Source organism: Camarhynchus parvulus, chromosome 3 (genome assembly GCF_901933205.1).
Source record: "Camarhynchus parvulus chromosome 3, STF_HiC, whole genome shotgun sequence".
NCBI classification, from domain to species: domain Eukaryota; kingdom Metazoa; phylum Chordata; class Aves; order Passeriformes; family Thraupidae; genus Camarhynchus; species Camarhynchus parvulus.
This window is the reverse complement of record NC_044573.1, coordinates 110,911,875-110,930,645: the sequence shown is the minus strand read 5'-3', so window position 1 is coordinate 110,930,645 and position 18,771 is coordinate 110,911,875. Positions and strand designations below refer to the sequence as shown.

General features: G+C 43.5%; 1 protein-coding gene across 11 annotated transcripts in view; it reads left to right on the top strand.

The window, feature by feature from the left end:
• HMBOX1 (homeobox containing 1) overlaps nucleotides 1–18,771 on the top strand; it is a 104,039-nt gene that overhangs the window by 9,324 nt on the left and 75,944 nt on the right. The window contains exon 2 of one of the 11 annotated variants that reach the window (XM_030944424.1): nucleotides 2,204–2,330. The exons of 8 other annotated variants lie outside the window; for them this stretch is intronic. The gene's annotated coding sequence lies outside the window, so the exon portion shown is untranslated. Of the gene's footprint in view, nucleotides 1–998; nucleotides 2,331–8,957; nucleotides 9,163–18,771 lie in introns of those variants that run through there. 2 more of the 11 variants (XM_030944422.1, XM_030944426.1) reach the window with 2 other exon arrangements.

The window sequence follows — 18,771 nt, the reverse complement described above, 5'->3', positions numbered from 1 at the left end:
GGAATCGTGAAACCAAACCTCATTTAAATACCACTAACAGGAAGAAGTAAAATGTGTGGTGTTTTGGGTTGTTGTTGTTTTTTTTTTTTTTTTTCAAGTTGGGTGTTTTTAAGGATTTGCTCCCTGAGAAAATCTCTATTTTGAAACCTGCAAATTCCAGGCAGATAAACTGCAGTGAGGTTGGGCGAGTATCTGGAGTTTGGGGTGTCTGCTTCCCTTCTGGCTATCAAGTGGGAAGCTGGCCACAGTGATAGGGTTTGAGGAAAGATTGGGAAGAGAGAAGAAAGGGGGGAGCACTGAGGCACAGGATCTTGGAGGCTGGGGAGGAAACTGTGAGAGAGTTTGTGCCATTTGTACTCCTGCACTCTGAGGTGTGGAAGGCAAGTGATGAGGACCCAAAGCTGTGGGGTTCTGGTGGACGTGGATATTTCATATGGCAGCCTCTGAGCTGAGCCAGCAGCTCTCCTGCCTCCTGGTTAAATCAGGATCTGATTTTCCTGTTCCTCTGCTGTCTTCTTGCAGGAGTTGTTTATTGACTGAAATTGTTTCCATATGGCTGCAATGTAGAGCCTGATTACATTAAATGTGGTGCTTTCCTGTGGCATTGCAGTGCTATGGAAAGATCGTCCCTCCCTCTCTCCCCTTCCAACCTCCTCTTCCTCCATAAAACCTTGAGCTTGGAACATGGAACTTGTTCAGGTATTATCTTCTTTCCCCTCTGAGGTTTGTAAAACAGAAAACTGGGATCCAGATCTTTTTTGGGTCGTTGTATTTGATTGCTTAGGTGGGTTACCTTGGCGTATAAATGACTCATAAAATAGTTAAAATGAAGATTAAAGTGGCAGCAGTGCTGGAACTGGGCCTCCAGGGTGTTAAACACTGAACAAGCAGAAAAGAGTCTGCTTCCAAAGAGGTTTGGGACAGTCCATTTGGATTGTATTTGTTGACACTAATGATCAATTTAAATGCTGCTCCAGGAAGGTGTTAAAATTCCTGTACTCTGCATGCTGGAAGGCAGATTCCCTGCTTATCTGGAGCCTGGAGGCTGTGTCCAGTTAGTGGGAAACAGATCTGTTTAATGGCAAATGGATGCATCAGTATCTTTGATAAGAATAAAAGCTGATTGCTGGCTAAGTTGGCTGATAAAACCAGCAATGAAGCATCTCTACCTTGTCTTTGTAATTACACCTAAACCTGAGTTTATAACCAGAATTGAAAAATCTGGTTTTCTGTTTAAAAAGTTTTCTTTTTAAATAGCTTGAACTATAAAAATGCCTTTTTCTAAAGCCTAAGTTTTTTGTTGTAATGCCTCTGTTCTTGTAATGGACTCCAACAGAACCTCAGCATGGTATTTCTACTGCCAATATGTCAAATCAAGTCAAACCAGTGGAGTGGTGGTTGTCACTCTTGGCTGAGCACATGGAACCAGAGTCTGATGAAACAGTAAACCTGGCTTTTGTCAGAAGCAGCCTCTTCTGCATGTGCATAGAGAATATTTCCTTTATTTCTGTGTATTCAGATAGTTCATATCACAGCCTATTTAATTCAAAACTGAGAAACCATTTGGGAGCTGTAAATGCTGAAATTCTTGTTTTCCTCCCCTAACATAAGGTGGAAAAAAGAACAATGAGGGAGGAGATTCACTAATACTGAAATCTTTCCGTGGAGGACACAGCAAGGTTCAATTCATTTAATAAAGAGAATTCATTTGTTTTCACTAAAGCATTTTAAAATGCAAACCATGTTTCTGTAACCCTTCTATGCATCCTGCACCTATGATGTATCATTCAAGATTAATAAAACTCTAATACATAAAAGCTGGCATTTTAAAATTGTTTTATAAACAGTCTGGCTACTAACCCAGGGTGGAAACTGGAATGCAGGTATGCTGCTCTTCAGGCCTTTGCCTGGCTAGAGGATTAAGCTCCAGATTTTGGGTTTTTGTTTTTGTTTTTTTTTTTAATTTAGAGGAAAATGAAAGCTTTAGGGGAAGATTTAAGCCCCGAGCATGGGGTGTCCATCCAGTGATGTTCAGGGTGGTGTCAGTCACTCTGAGGTGTCCGTGGCTCAGAGAAAGGCTCAATGAATGTCCCTCAATAAATGTCCCTCCTAATTTAGAGGTGTCTGACTCACGAGCTGGCGGGTAAAAGGGAGACAGTGACCATGGAGTTGTCATGGCCATCTCCTCTGCTTGTCCTTAAAGGAATTGCTGCTGTCCAGTGCTTGGAGCAAAGGATGTGGGCACCTTCTCCAAACTGAGATACTGCAAGTCTGAAAACTGTGAGAGCTGCCTCCCTTTAGGCCACGCTGAGACACGACACTCAGGGAGGGTGAGTTTAAACCCTTCCATTCTGCTGTGTGTTTCAGCACTGCTGCTTGTCCGGCATTTCCAGTATCAGGAGGAATTTTCCTCATGGAAAGGGCACTCAGGCATTGGAAGGGGCTGCCCAGGGAGGTTTGGAGTCCCCATCCCTGGAGGTGTCCCAGAAAGGGCTGGATGTGGCACTCAGTGACAAGGTGGAGATCAGTCACAGATTGGGCTCAATGATCTCAGAGGTCTTTTCTTACCCAAATGATTCTGGGATTTTCTTTTTTTTTTTTTGTTTTGGTTTGGGTTTTTTTGGGTTTTTTTTTTGTTTGTTTGTGTTTTTTTGTTTGTTTGTTTTTTTTTTTTTGTTGTTGTTGTTGTTTTTTTGTTTTTTGTGGATCCTTTGGGGGATGACTTGTAGACATTGCGAGGAGAGAGCTTCTCACAAATGCTGGGGATCCTGCAGCTGGATGCCTGCAGATCCTGATTTGTCTGGAACACCTCTCTACTCCCTCCCTGTTTTCCGAAACACTGTGGGAAAGGTAGGCTGGAGAAACCTGGATTTTCTTCTGTCCCTCACACAACCCACTGGCTACGTGGGAGCAGAAATTAAGACAAGGACATTTAATTTTAAGTGTTTTCATCTTCACAGAAAGTCACAATTTATCTTTCCTTCTCCCTGTCACAGAGCTTGTCTGTGCTACTTCTTGCACATCAGAGCTGCTTTCTGCTTCTTACCCACTGCATGACCAGCTGAAACAAAAATAAAATTTCACTGCTTTGAGCCCCTCCAGAACTACCTTCAAGTAGCAGCTTTACACTAATGAAGTTTAGTTGGTTTGCCAGTTACTTTTCAGTGATTTCCAGAACTGCTGAAACACAATGAGTTGGTGAAGACTCTCTTGTGTATTTTGTGTGAGCTCAGATATTTGAATATGGAGTAGATGAGTACTAAATATCTGCAATTTCCATTAAATTTTGATATCTTTAAGGGATGAGTCCTTAAAACAAGCTCTTACTGACATTAGAGGCAGTGGGATTGCTCTCTGTTGGCTCTCACAAGAACTGAACTGGAACTATATTGTGGATATTTTGTTTTTAATTAGCAGATCACTGAGTTCTAGGTCCTTTCATATTTAAGAATAATTAATTCTCCATTGTTTTTGCTGCTGACAGACTTTTACTGTCAGCCTTCCAGAGGAGACATTGGCCTTCCCTCCAGTTATCTGACAAAACAATTCACTGTGAGCAGCCTTCCCCCCACCCCTCATGGCAGAAATTTGCCTCTGGTGTCCTCCTGGGTGCTGTTTCCCAGCTCTGCTTTATGCTCTCCACCTCTTCCAACTAAAACCTGCACAGGGATGTGACTGAAACACTTAAACTCCCCTTGCCCACTCCTGAAAAATTCCACAGTGCTGACCTTCCAGTGAGCGGGGTGTGTTACATGTCCTGCAAATCACTGGATGAAGAGGATGATCCTTCAGTTTTCTTCTAATGAGAATGACTTCTGAGAAGGCTGCAGGCTCAGGGCCATGCTGCCATTGCAGTATTATCAGTACATTTTGGCTGCAAATGTGATTTCTTTTTTCCTTTAATATTAAAGGGAGGGGTTATGACTTCTGGGCTATAATTGTGTGGAGACATTATTTGGGCAGACCTACACTCTCCTGTATTAATCTGGATGTGCTGGATACGAGTTCTGTGCTCTTACAGCTGCTGAGGAGAGTCTTGGAGTGTGACTGGTGTTTGCAGAAAGCAGAGAAATTGCAAATGATGTGTTTTGATGCTGCACCTTGAGTTTCTCTTGCCTGTTTTCCCTGCTATTGTTGATGGTTTTTCTTTTGTATCCATTCCTCTACCATTTGCAGTCACAGTTCCCAGTTCTAAATTTAACTTGAACCCAGTTTTGAGTTGACTTTTGGTTTTGGCCTTAGTCAGCCACCAAACAAAAGTGATTTAGCAACATTCCCTCAGGTTTCAGAAACCACCCTGCTGGGCCATGCCTACCCCAGGGCTCTGAGGCTGCTGGGCTTTGTAGGAAGATGTATTTTTGTAGCCCAGTCATTACCCCAGCACCAACCTAAATCCAGGTGGATCATCATGTTCCTGCACAGTTATTTTTGGAGCAGGTTGCACTGGAAAATTGCACTTAAGGTGGGGGTTAGACTGGACAAGCTCAAGAGGTGCTGTCCAGCCTCTGCAGTTCTGTGGTCTGTGCGAAGGGGGAAATTAAAGCTGATAATTTTCATGGAGATGCATCCTTGTGCTTTTCATCCTGTCCCCTGTTCTCTCTCTCACCTTATTTTTGAAAAGGAGAGTTTTAAAGTGTTTTACTGTAGTTCTTAAAGACATGCAACTCTTACTGGATTGAACACCGTGGCTGGCACAGGGGAGACTTAGAAAGCAGTTGTTTAATTGGCATTTTACATGATAGACTTTGAAATTGAGGATTGAGTGGGGCTCCTGCTTTGCTGCTCTGTTTCTGTAGGGCAGAATGGTACAAAAATAAGGGGGTATGTCCTGAGAGTGCTGCCTGGAGCTGGTTCTGAGCTGCACCACCACAGGGCTGTGCAGGTTTTTAACTCTGCGTTTGGGCAGCTATAAAGTAATATTTATGCAAGAATTGCAAAACTCAGCATAGGAACTGAGTTCAGTTAAAATCAGGTAGAGGAAATGTGCTGTTGGGGTCAGGTCAGAAGTTTGTCTTATCTCTGGCACAAGGCTGGCTAATGCAGTGGTGGATGCTGAGGACAGCCTGGAGGAAGAAGGCAAACATTTGACCCCTCCTCAGCACATCCTTGCAGCCATCCTCACTGTGTGCTTCAGGTGTCTGGATATTCTCTGTATCCCCCCTTATCCACCCAAAGGGAGGTCCAGATGTGTTTGATCCCAGCCATGTTCGTTGTAGTGTTTTCCCCTGCTGAATGTCCCACACCTGGAGGCCAGGTAGCCCTTGTGAAGGGAGATGTTAGTTCAGTTCCTAGTGAGAAAGTGTCCTTAATTTCTAATTTAAGTCACCTTTTTTTTTCAATTTGGCTTGTTCCATTCTTTTTGTTTTCTTTCAATCCCTGTTCAGTCCTGTGCCACTTTAAGCATGAACAAATACAGTCTTTACACCCTGTGAGCTGGATAGTGAGTCCTTCCCATTCCCGTCCTCACCAATCTGTTCACAGGGCTGTTTAATAATTCTGGTACTTGGTTCCGATGGAGAACATGGATGTGTAACTTCATGGTCTGCCTGGAATAAGAGATAGCTTTGCTGGAAGTGATCAGGGGAGTGTCCAAAGTTCTGAGCCAGCAAGACCCTGCAAGTGCTCACCCCTGGCAGGGAGGGAGGGCAGGGCACAGCTTGGATTTCTGATGGATCTGCATCCAGAAAAACACACCTGGCTGTGTCCAGGGTGGCACAAACCCTGAGGAATAAGGGCAGGGAATGACTTCTCTCCATTTTGGGCCCTCTCCAAACATCTCTCAGACTCTCAGTTACTGTTTAACTCCAGCTCTGTGTACTCTTCATACGCAGGGACTAAGTCTGCTGTCCTTTAGAAAATGAAGGTTTTTTCGACCTGTCAGTGCCTTTTTGGTGTGGATGTGATTGCTATTTGCCTGTCATTTCTCTAACTTGTAAAGCTGTCTCCAGTGTATGCAGTTTTATATCCCATTAGCTCGCTCTTTCTCATCTTATCACACAGCACTGTAATCATCTGTTCTCTTTCTACCCCCAAATACTGGCTTTAAATACTGTTTTCTAAAAACCTTCCTCCTAAAAACTGCCTCTGTGTGACATTTCCCTTGCATACAGTGATATATGTAAGACTTGAACAAAGAATTTCATATCTATTTCATTGTATTTTTTCCCCTAGATAATGTATTTGATAGTTGTGCTTTTTGGAGCCTCCTAATTTACCTAAAAGGTTATTTTTTATAGGGGATGTGTAAACACACTGTTTCAAATGCTGTACAACAGTGGTGATTCTTTGGTGGGGGAGGGAGCTGAAAGCAAAGGAAGTTCTGTGAGTTGAATCACTGAAAGCACAAGGGTTAATGTTTTCTTCTTGCCAGTTGTTAAGTCTGTTTCCTGCTTTTACTTTAATGTCTGCATATAAAAAGATTTTGGTTTCTTTGTCCCCTTGCACTTGAACTAGAAACTGTAATCTATTTGTGGTGCATCGTAGAGGAGTTATTTTTTTAGTACTTTTGGTTTAACAGTTTTTCTGTTGAGAAAAAAAAAAAGAAAAAACAGATTGAGGTATCCTTCCAGTGAAATATAAAATGAGAGGATTGTGATATCTGAATTTAGCAATGCCTCTGCTAATAGGACCAAAGATGACAAACCAGATTGAATAGTCCCTTATCCCTCTGTTTTGGACAGAGCCAGACTGAAGAGAATAATCTGCAAATAGCTGAGAATGACATTTGCATTTCTCCTTGTAAGAAATTGGTAACAGTTCTACAAGGAATGGATTGGAAATGAGTTTTCTTAACCTGTAATGAGTAGGGAGCTTAAATTTCATTGCTGCTGAGGATTTCTAGCCAAAGATTTCTGTTTTACAGCTGTTATTAAAAATTTATGGGGCAGCTCGAGATCAAAGCAAATATATATTCTCTTTATTATGTAAACTTGGTTTTGTGCAACATATGCATTGCATCTATATAGTTTAGGCAGGATGTTTTTTTCTAGCAAACAGCCTTTACATGGTGCAGCTATATCCCAGTGACTAATGGTGGTCTGATTCTCTCTCTTCATTCCTTATTTCCCAAGTAACTCAGGAAAAGTGAGGTGCTGCACTTGCCTTGTTTCCTGGTTGAAATCTTCTGTGCTTCACACTGAGGTTTTGTTACAGCTTTTTTTTTTGGTGTTCCACATAACCCAGGTTTAGGTTTCCCACTGGTGTGCTGAAGGACTTCCTTGGACTACCTTTCACTTCTTAAAGCCCAGACCTGAAAATATTTATAGAGAGTATTCACCTTATGGGGTGGATCACCCCACAGTCAGAGCTTTAGGCTGCAAGACGTTTTCAGGAAGGGGGTGGCCTGGCTTTTGTGCCACACTCCAGGTACCAGACTCCTTATAAATGCCTTCTGTTCATACTTCTTCTCTGAATATCTTCTTTTGCCCTCCATTCCCACCTTGCTGCATATGAAAGCAAGCTGTCAATATTAGCATCTTTTATCAAATTTTTGGAGTAAGACTTTCATTTTATGTGTTAGCTTTGAGAATATATTAGTTGTCAATCTCAAATTTTACCAGGACCTGCGATCTCATTTTCAAAATGAAAGCTTAGACATGAACCCTGTTGGAGATGTTTTCCATCATGTTTTCCAGTTGGAGAAGACAACTGGAAAACCTAAAAACACAGGATCATTAAGGTTGGAAAAGACTAAAAAGATTGAGTCCAAGCTGTGCCTGATCCCCACCTTGTCACCCAGCCCAGAGCTCTGAGTGCCACATCCAGGCCTTGCTTGGGCACCTCCAGGGATGGGGACTCCAAACCTCCCTGGGCAGTTCCAATGCCTGACCACCCTTTCCACGAGGAAATTCCTCCTGATGTCCCAACCTGACCCTCCCCTGGCACAGCTTGAGGCTCTGTCCTGTTGCCATGTCATGGTTTCTGAAGGGCTGTGCTTGCTGTACTCAAGCATCTCATAGAGATTGACACATTCCAGTACTTTTTTGGTTATGTTCCTTGTATCCCACTTCTGTCCCCTGTTCCCAGCTGCCTGGTGGTCTCTGAGCTCTCACATGAACTGCTGCTGCTTTTTTACTTGCAGGGGTTTGTGTGCACAGCCCTGGGTGTAGCTGAGCCCTTGGTGTGCTGTTACTTCAAAGCACTGGTAAAAAGGCAGTAGAATATGGGAGGGAGGAAAGGCAAAAATCTGAAAAGCTGCTGGATCTTAAAGATTAATCAGCCTGGTTTAAATAACAAGCAAAGCTACAAACAGCCTTTTCTTCCCAGCGTGCTTTCTTCCATTGCTTTTGCAAAGTTGTTTCTCCAGGGGAAGATTTCAAGCTCCATAAGACTTGTGTTCTTATATTAGTGTCAGGACAAGGGCTAAGATTATTTGTGTGAATATGTACAAACAATTCCATTACCTGGGGTTCCTTTCACGCTTTCTCCCCGGTGGAATTATGGCCTCATACTGTGTGATGGTGAATCTATTCCTGTTTGTACAGATTTGTATTTACAAACTTGGGCCAGGGAGCTCCTGTGCAGGAGCTGAGAGAAGGGGAAGTCAGTGTAAATGACAGCCTGTGACACAAAACCAGCCCTATTTATAAATATAATGAAGGATATACAACAGTGCTCTCACAAGAGGGGTGCAGGCAGACCTAGGGTTGCTGTAACATGGGTGGTTTGTGGGTTTTTTTGTCTTTTTTTCATTTGAAAAGCAAATACCTCCACATCTGTGAACAGCTTTCTGCACCCTTTTAACTCACAAAGATTTGATTCAGTTCTGCTGCAGGGAAAGGAGTGATGGGAACAACCTGGAGATGGGGGCAATTCCCAGAACACATCATCCCCCAACTCTGCATTGGCAGAACTGGCAGCCCCTTCTCCTCCCTTTGCTGGTGCTTTTCAGCTCCTCTCCCTCCTGGGTTTGTCTGCTTCCCCAGGCAGGCTCAAAGAAGGATTGTAAAACCACCATGGGGGCAGGGGGAGCAAGGGAAGCAGGTAGAAATGATAATTTATTCCTTTACATTTTCTCCTCTTTTCCAAATTGATTACCAGTTGTGCTTACAAAGCACCATTTACAACAGAAATCAAACCTGAGGGGGTCTCATTCAGATCTGGATCAAACAGCAACTTTCCATATTGGTGGTACTGACTTGCTGTCTCTTGGTGGACTGTAAGGTATTAGGAAAAGGTCTCTGAAATAATTGCAGCAAATGTGAATGTTCTGTCTCCTGGGCACGTTCTGCAGCACTGTCAGTGTTGCTGGGATTGTCTTGAGAAGCGGAAGCGATGCAGGTTTTTATCAATATTTGTAATTAAGAAAATGTTCTGCCTAAAATGGTGAGTGGTTTTATGAATCTGCTGTGTCTTGTAGTATTAGTGGGATACAGGGTGGCACATGGAGCTGTTTGCAAAAAGTTGGACTTTTTTTTTAAGGTTAAGAAATGTGATCTTAACCCAAGGCAAAGGGAAGGAGTGTGGTACGCAGCAGCCAAGGTGGACAGGACATCTGAGGTTGTTGTCAGACCTCTCTGTGCCTGTAAAGTTGATGTGTTTTGCCGTCATCAGAGGTTGAGATGAGAATTAATGATTTGGAGTATGCTCTACTGATGGAAATATGTATATATATATATGTATATATGACTCACAACTGGAAGTGTGTGTTCATTCATTGAACAGCATTTGATACAAGAGCAGAGTTTATGTTTAGAGAGGTAAAACAGCTTTTTTATCTCACCCCATGCAAAGCAGAGTGAGAAGGGCAAGAGGGCAGGTGTGGGAGCAGCTGGAAGCTGGGCTGGGAGGACTGGTTGTGGTCCTTTGTGGGACAGTGGGGCCCAGGAAAGTGGTGCTCCAGCATCCTGCCTCTGTGGCAAAGCAAAATGTCAGCAGTGATAAGTGATGGGGGGAGAGATTTCGTGCTGGTTGGACATTTATTAGGAAGGATTTTTGCCTTAGAGAGGCTTAAATCGTGATATCCATCAAAGAGTGGTTATTAGATCACCTGGCAAGCAAGAGAAAATAAGGAAAAACAAGAAATTGTGTTTTCTAGCACTCGCTGTCCTGTTGCTTCTCTAGTCATGATTTTTTGTGGAAAATTGTTTTTGCTGAATAGTGGATTCTCAGACAGGCAGTTAAGGGAGAAGAAGACTATTGCTTTTATTTGAAACATCTTGGAAAGGAAACAGTCTTAAAGGCAACAATAAATGTTCTGGCATAATGCAGACTAAACCATCCTTAAAACAAGTCTATATCCATCACTCTGATATACTGGAGTCCCAGTCTGCTGATTTGATGTCAGGATGATGAATTATGACCTTTTATTATTTATTTATTTCAAGGTTTAGTTGCAGACTTTATAAAAACATAAAGTAGGTCTGGATTTGGTTGTGAGGTTTATGGAATGGCTGGGAGAAGCTGATGGTTTTGGAGCACAAGTGGGTGGCTTCTTTTCCTGTATTTGGGTATATTTTATATACATCCAAATGTATTTGTATGCACATAAAATTTATTTATATATACACACCTTACACTGGGTGAAATTACAACCAGGTGTAAATCACTTCTACTTCTGTACATAGCAGTGGTTAGAGGTCAGTTTGTGGGTGTTGCTTCCTGTGCTCAGCAGGGCTCCTGTGTGTGGAGACACAAATTTAAGCTGATGGGGAACCAATTTCAGATGAAGCTTGGTGAGGCACTCACAGTGACACTTGGGTTGTGCAGATTTATTTAAATTGCTCTGAGGTCTGCTTTAATCCTTCCAATTTGTGTAGACAAGGCCATTGGAGAACATCCCTGAAAATATCCTGCAAATGCTCAGCACAGCAAACACAGTGCTGCAGTTCTCCCAGGCCATTTCAGTGCTGGGATACTATGGGATGGATCCAAACCCCATGGCCTGCCCTGTGTCCCTGCAGATGTGGCTCTTTGCGTGCAGAGCTGCAGGGTTCACCTCTGCAAGGCTGTGGAGTCATGGGATGGTTTGGGTGGGGAGGGGCCTTAAAGCTCATCCCATTCCACCCCCTGCCATGGCCAGGGACACCTTCCACTGTCCCAGGGTGCTCCAAGTCCCATCCAGCCTGGTCTTCAACATTTCCATGGATCCAGGGGCAGCCACAGCTTCTCTGGGCACCCTGTGCCAGGGCCTCACCACCCTCACAGCCAAGAATTCCTTCCCAAATTCCGCTATCCCTGCCCTGTGGCAGTAGGAAGCCATTCCCAGTGGGAAGCCAAGTCCCTCTCCAGCTCTCCTGTAGCCCCTTTAGGCCCTGGAAGGGGCTCTGAGCTCTCCCTGGATCCTTCTCTTCTCCAGGTGAGCACCCCCAGCTCTCCCAGCCTGGCTCAGAGCAGAGGGGCTCCAGCCCTTGGAGCATCTCTGTGGATTCCTCTGGACTCTCTCCAGCAGCTCCATGTCCTCCTGCTGTTGGCCCCAGGGCTGGGGCAGCTCTGCAGGTGGGGTCTCACCTGAGCAGGGCAGAATCCCCCCTCCCCTGCTTCCCATTCTGGGGGACCAGCCCAGGACATGGGGGGCTCTGGGATGTGAGTGCACCCACCTGGGGAATGTCCAGCCTCTCACCCACCAGCACCCCCAGCTCCTTCTCCTCAAGGCTGCTTCGTATTTAGCCAGATATGCCTGGAGAGGTTGCACATTACAGGGCCTTTGTTTTAAAATAAACCTCTCAAACAGCTCTCCTGACCAAAAACCTCAAGTTTTCATCCTCTCTGAGTTTGCCAGTGTGGCTGTTGGAAAGCTCTGGCCTTGGCTTGTGATAGTGTTGATGTCTCATCTTGGTGTCTCAAATAGATCTGATAGGAAATTTTATCAATTGCCTTATTCCTCATTTGGACTAAAACCTTCTCTGCTTTTTGACAGTGAGTAAATTGCTCCCTAAATTTCTTGACATTGCCTTTGCAACTTCCTAGCATGGGAGTGACCAACTCTGCTTGCTCACAGCAGTTTAATAATTTCTAAACAACTTACTACATCTGTTTGAAAATTTCCTTTATATTCCATGTGATACAAAACTCATGCCCAACCCCTTCTAGATCATATTTTTAGAAGTTGTCAGAAAAAGTGGTTTGATTTTAACTTGCATGTTTCTTCCTAAAGGAATGAAGCGTTTGTTTCCTCAAATATACTTGAGAGCCAAATTCCTCTGGTTGTCCTGTTGTCTTCTCCCAGCATTTCCTGCTGCTCAGGGCAGAAGTAGGACTGTCTCCCAGGTAGATAAGATCCATGAAATCCATCCCAGAAGTTCTGTTCCTCCAGTAAATGCATCCCATGGTGGACCCGAGTGTGACTTCAGAGATGGGGATTGTACAAAGTTAACGCTGCAGCACGTGGATCGATGCGAATCAAAGTGGTTTAAAGAGCAGGCAGGAAACTTTGGTTTGAATAATTGATCCTTCCTTTTGTTTTGCACTTGTATTTCTTGGGCTCTGCTGAGAACTTCAGGGGTTTGTAGCAGGTGTCAGGATGTAACCTGAGCAATTACATTGCTTCCTATACATTTATTACGTGCTGAATTAGAACATGGTTAATCCTGCATATTTCCCAGCTGATTTCTATTTAAAATCGTGTCAAGCTCCATTTGGATGGAAACTAATTCAGTTGAAAGTGCAGTTTTACTTGATGTTAAGGCTGTGTTACACTTCTGTCAAAATAGAGCTTTTCTTCTAAAGTACATTTATTAAATACAGCGAGTCTTGCTAAGCTAAATTTCACCTAATTTCTGGTTACCTTGTCCTTCAAAACCATAGATCTGGCAGAGCTCATCAACTTACCTTATTTTTATTCCTCATTTAAAAGCGAGAAACTGTTTTTCCTGCTTTCTGAATTCCCAGCTGATTTCTCAACTTTGAAAGCAGCAGTCATTGAACTGAGCTAAATAAGCAAAGTAAAAAGAAAATGTTTGTTCTTTTGTACTTGCAGACAAGGATTCTGCTTGAAAGATGGGTTGGCACTTCATCAGACACTGGTTCCCAGTGCTTACCCAGTGACTTCCACTGCTTCACTGCCTTGAGATTCTTCTCCCTTGGAAAATTTTTGCAAAATACGCATCTTAAAATCGTTTTTCTAATTTAAATTATTTCAATTTAGAAAGTAATTTTCAAGCTTTTATTTTTAAACTGCATGACTCTGCAGTGATGCAGATGCACCTTTGCTTGTGAGTATTGCAGCTGTGTTTGTGAAGTCAAGGGCACGTGTGGCAGCAGCCCCAGCCCTGCTCCGTGGATAGCTTTGAGCTGAGTGTGGGATTGGCATCGTGCTGCTGGCTGGGGATTGGTGAACACACAGCCCAGCTCTGCTGTGCCTGCTCCAGGACCTCTTATCCCAAATTTGGGAGCTCCTCTGAGATCAGCCTTTCAGTGGGATGAGGAACCAAGGACTTGGAAGTCATTGAATTATGGAATCACAGAGTGATTTGGGGTGGAGGGGACCTTAAAACTCATCCTATCCCATCCCCTGCCATGGGCAGGGACACCTCCCACTATCCCAGTTTGCTCCAAGCCCTGTCTAGCCTGGCCTTGGACACTTCCAGGGATCCAGGGACAGACACAGCTTCTCTGGGCAACCTCTGCCAGCCTCCCCATCCTCATAGGGAACAATTCCTTCCCAATATCCCATCTAATCCTGCCCTTACATGAAATAAGGAGAAGTCCAACTCTCCTTTGGGGAATTCTGCTAGCCCAGAGCCACACATCTCTTGCCACCAGCAGGCCCTGGTGAGGTTCAGGACTCTGTTTTGCTTCCAAAAGCTCTTTAATGTGCTACAGACATTGCTTTGTCTCATTAGCTTGTAATTTGCATTAAATGATAAAATGGTTTGGGTTGGAAGGGACCTGAAAGATCATCCCATGCCAACCCCTGCCATGGACAGAGACACCTGCCATTATCCCAGGATGCTCCAAACCCTGTCCATCCTGGTCTTGGACACTTCCAGGGATCCAGGGGCAGCCACAGCTTCTCTGGGAATTCTATTCTAGAGTCCCACCACCCTCACAGCCAAGAATTCCTTCCCAATACCCCATCCATCCCTGCCCTCTGGCAGTGGGAAGCCATTCCCTGTGTCCTGTCTCTCCATGCCTTGTCCCCAGTCCCTCTCCAGCTCTCCTGGAGCCCCTTTGGGCCCTGGAAGGGGCTCTGAGCTCTCCCTGGATCCTTCTCCTCTCCAGGTGAGCACCCCCAGCTCTCCCAGTCTGGCTCCAGAGCAGAGGGGCTGCAGCCCTGTCCAACCTGGCCTGGAACATTTCAGGGATGGCGAATGTCTCCATAACCTCCCTGGGCAACCTGAGCCAGGGCCTCACTACCCTCACAGGGAGAGGTGATGCTGTCCTGCAGCTGCAGAGAGAAAATATTCCCTGCTGGACACTCAAACTCTGGGTATTGCCCAGCTTTGAGTTTTTCCTTGAGGGGAAAGATCCTACAACTGAGAATGTATTCATGGCATGTCTGGACTTCAAAAATACCTGAAGTATTTTACATTAAGAAGTAAGAGTGAGCTCTTAATGTAATGTCTGTGTGAAGGCCTTCAGCTGTTTCAATGACAGGATTTGGTTTGACTTCTTTGTTGTTCCTGCTCTGAAGTTTTTTAAGATGAGTCTCTGGAAGATTGGTGGGAAGGAACTTCCTGAATTGTTTCAGGATCCACGTCCAGGGCTGGTGCACCTGGCTGACAGCGCTCTGCTGGCTATTTTGAGCTTGTTTATCTTTGTAGATAATGCTTGTCCTGGCATCATTCGTTGCACTCCTTTAACTTTTAAAGGCTCTAAATGTGAGTTAAACATAGACCATCTACTTCTGAATCCTTCTTTTGTGCTCATGTGGGACATTAGAGGCAGCAGCAGTATGGAATCATGGAATTGTGGGATGGTTTGGGTGGGAAGGGACCTTAAAACTCATCCTATTCCACTCCTTGCCTTGGGCAGGGACACCTTCCACTCTCCCAGGTTGCTCCAAGCGCTGTCCAACCTGGCTTTGGACCCTTCCAGGGATGGGGCATCTTCTCTGGGCATGTCCTTTTCCTAAAAAAGCAGTGGGACTTTGGCAGGTGGCAGAGCTGGGAAGGTTAAAATTGGAATTACTGTGTAGAAGACAAAGGTTAAAATTGGAATTACTGTGTAGAAGAATAATTTCTTATTCAGAAATGGTTTAACTCTGCTGAAGGCAAGGCAGGCAAGTCTCCCTGCAGTCTCTTGAGCAGGAGCTCTGCTTGCAAAAAGAGCATCCTCGACAGATGCAGCTTCTGTGCAGTAGTTAAAAATAAATTGTGAGCAGTTTAACAAGAAAAAAAAAGGTTGAGAAACAAATCTGGGCATCAGTTTATGACAACTCTGGTTTTCTGAGTGCATTGGGGGAGTGAATTTTTAAGATCTTGAGGCAGGAAGTGTCTGTACACAGCCATAAGAGCAGCTTCTGATTTTTTTGGGGGGATATTAACTTTTCCTGTTCCTTAGGTCTGGGCTGTTTGCTCTCCTGAAGGGAGCTAAGCTCCATCTGCTTTTTAAAAATGGGGAAAATGCTGTTTGCTACACACAGGGATTTGAGGTAGGGTTTTTTTGGTGGGTTGTCCAGTAAGGATATTTTAGGTCAGCAGAATAATCTAATATTTATAAAGTTTGGTTGGTTTTTTTTTTTTTTTTGTGTTGAAAAGAAAAGTGCTTTTATTATGAACTGACTTTTGTAATCTAAAAATGCTGTCATTTTCTATTGCATAGTTTGTTTTATTTACCAATTAGTGATAACTGAATAGATCATGAAAACATAGATTTTGATAAAACTCCTTCACTAAAACACAGAGTATTTGTTTTCATTCCTCCATTCTTAGTTTGAAGTCAAAAGCATAAAGCTGCTTAGGATCGATATCTTCCTGGTTTTCTTAGGAACAGAATTCTTTTTCCTCCTGTGTTTTTTTGTCCCACATGTGTGTTGGAGATACCATTTAAGCTCTGATCCTGAAAATGCTGAAGTATGCTGGTAATCCTGCTAAATCCACTTTGAATCTCCCAAGTGGAAAAGCTCACGCAGTCAGGGCTGGGCCTTCTCTCACCAAGAACTTTACAGCATGGTAACTTTAGATGGAGAAGCTGCAGCACTATTTAATCTTTAAAGTACTGTAATACTTTAGAATGTATTGTAATTGGATCAAAGTGACCAGGATAGAGTTATTGGCTTTGTGCTGTTGCATTAAAATGTTAGTTTTTAAAAAAACCTGCTTGGTACTTGAGACAGTCGTGTTTTTGTGTATGCCAATAAAATAGGTAAAAGCACTCAGTGGTTATTCTCTGTTTTTGAGAGCTGCTGTTTGCATAAAATGTGTGAGCAGAGCATTGTTTGAATTCTTAGTAGATTCCTGTGCTTGAAAATTCATAGAATGCCAGAAGGTTTGGGTTGGAAGGGACCTTAAAACTTATCCCATTCCACACTCTTCATGGGCAGGGACACCTTCCAGAAATCCCAGGTTGCTCCAAGCCCTGTCCAGCCGGGCCTTGGACACTTCCAGGGATCCAGGGGCACCCACAGCTTCTCTGGGAAATCCATTCCAGCCTCTCACCACCTTCACAGGAACTTTTTGGCTTCAGTCTGTATCATCCTGCCATCGTTTGTGCTCTCACCTCCTTCCAGGTTCTCCAGCATTTCCTTCCTTGTTGGACCTTGAAGCAGAAGCAGAACCAAGGGGAAGAGTTGATATTTGAAAGGGTTTGGACAGTATGAGAATGACTGCAAAACTCAGGTCAAGAGTATGAGGGTGAAGGAAATGAGACAGAAATGATGGTAGCTGTGAAGGATTGCACAAATCAAAAATAGTTTTTATAGTAAAGACCAAAGCAAGCCAGGGAGGACTGGGAGGAAAATCCAGGTTTCATGAGATGAACAGAATCATACAGAATGGTTTGGGTTGGAGGAACCTTAGAGCTTGTCCTGTTCTATTCTCTGACATGGGCAGGGCCACCTTCCAGAAATCCCAGGTTGCTCCAAGCCCCATCCAGCCTGGCCTTGGACACTGCCAGGGATGGAGCAGTTCTGAGTTACCTTTGCACTGCCTTCAGCAAAGGCAGTTTTCCTGGAGTGAAGGAGCTCCTGCACTTGGTTAATCCCTGCCTTGCTCCCCTGATCAATGCAGGAAAACAGCCTGCTGTGAAAATTTACCACCAGAGATCAATAAGCCCTGGCTACCCAACTGTATTAAAGGGAATTGATGGGCTGAGGGATCTTGTAAACACTTGTTTGTCCCATCAGCATGTTTGTGTGTGTGTGGTGATGGGCAGGACATCTCCAGGGCCCTGGCAGGGGGATGTGGCTCCGGCTGTCCTCGGGGTTGCTGCGGAATCGCCTCCGTTTATCTTTTAAACCACTTCGGCTGCCCCAAGATGATTGCACATCAGGAATGGAAATGTTAGGGCTGATAGGGAATTTTATAAATTTTTAAATAAGGACACACAAGCTTTATTTATGCTGGCTGAATTGAGATTTAGAGAAATACCCAGCTAACTTTGGCCCCTAGATGACATTTTAAGGGATAAACGATCAATGTTATGCAAATGAGTGAATTGATCAAAACTGGTGATTTAAATCACTTTGATTTACATCAGCAAGAGGGAAGCTTTGATTTAAATCATTGATTTTAATCTTGTTTTGGGATTGTACTTTCATTATTTTCCTAAAGATAGGTTGATTTTCATTGGCTGGTAACTATTGGAAGCGTGTTTATTCACAAACAGGTACAGCTCTTAAGTTAATTCCTTCATTTCTTTTTTTGGGCAGGATCAGGAATGCTTAGCTGGTAGAGGAAGTGGGGTAGGAATATGTCCTGAAGCAGGTACATAATTCAACAAATCCTCATTTAAATTCTGTAACGTTTACATTTATAAATGAACAAATTATTCCTTAAATCTGCCAAAGAGGGCAAAAGTGCTTTAGCACTTGACTCTCCTTCCCAGTGCTTCTGCTGTAGTTTTCACCAGCCAGGACTGGGATTTATATCCCTTCCTTTCTTGCCTTCCAAAACACAGTGATAGCTAATGCTGCTAAATATTTTCCATGTAATTTTAAATAACATTGTACTAAGTTTATGTTTTTGGAGTAGTTGATCAAAATTGTAATGTAACTGCTAAAAAAAATTAAAATACAATTAAAACCCTTTTTTTTTACATCTTGCCTTATAAATTCCAACATTAATTCAGGTAGTTTCCTAGTATTTTTTTGATGGTGAATGTAATCCTGGTTTGATAGTCAAGGTGAAAAATGCACTAAGCTATGGAATGCATATTGAATTTCTATTTCCTCTCTGAAGGACTTCAGCAGCAGATTTTTTTAATTTTAGTGTAGAATGTGTCTCACAGACGAGTTCAAGTGGTTTGGTCACTGTTTAAATTCCCTTTGCGAACAAGGCAGGCAGATGCTGCTCTGTGTTCTTGTGATTAAAACCAAAATTCTTTCACACTTGTATTTTTTTGTTCCTGGGCCACAAGATTTACTGCAGCCTAAGAGCAGCTTCACTGGAGGTGGAATAAGCACAGACAAGAGACCCTGGTCTGTTTAGATTTCCTATTACACTTTGCTAACATTGATGGGATGATGATAGCTTTGTCTCAACTCTAAAGAGCACCTTAAATCCTTTGGTAATTAACTTTTTGCTTATTACTCTGCATCCTCAGCACTGTGTAAATATTTATGTTTAGGAAAAAAAGGCAACAGTTTGAGGTGTTGAGCTGATAATTCCCATTTTCAACAATATCAAACCTGTGGTGCTGCTTAGAGTGCAGAGCCTCTGCTGAAAGTTGCCA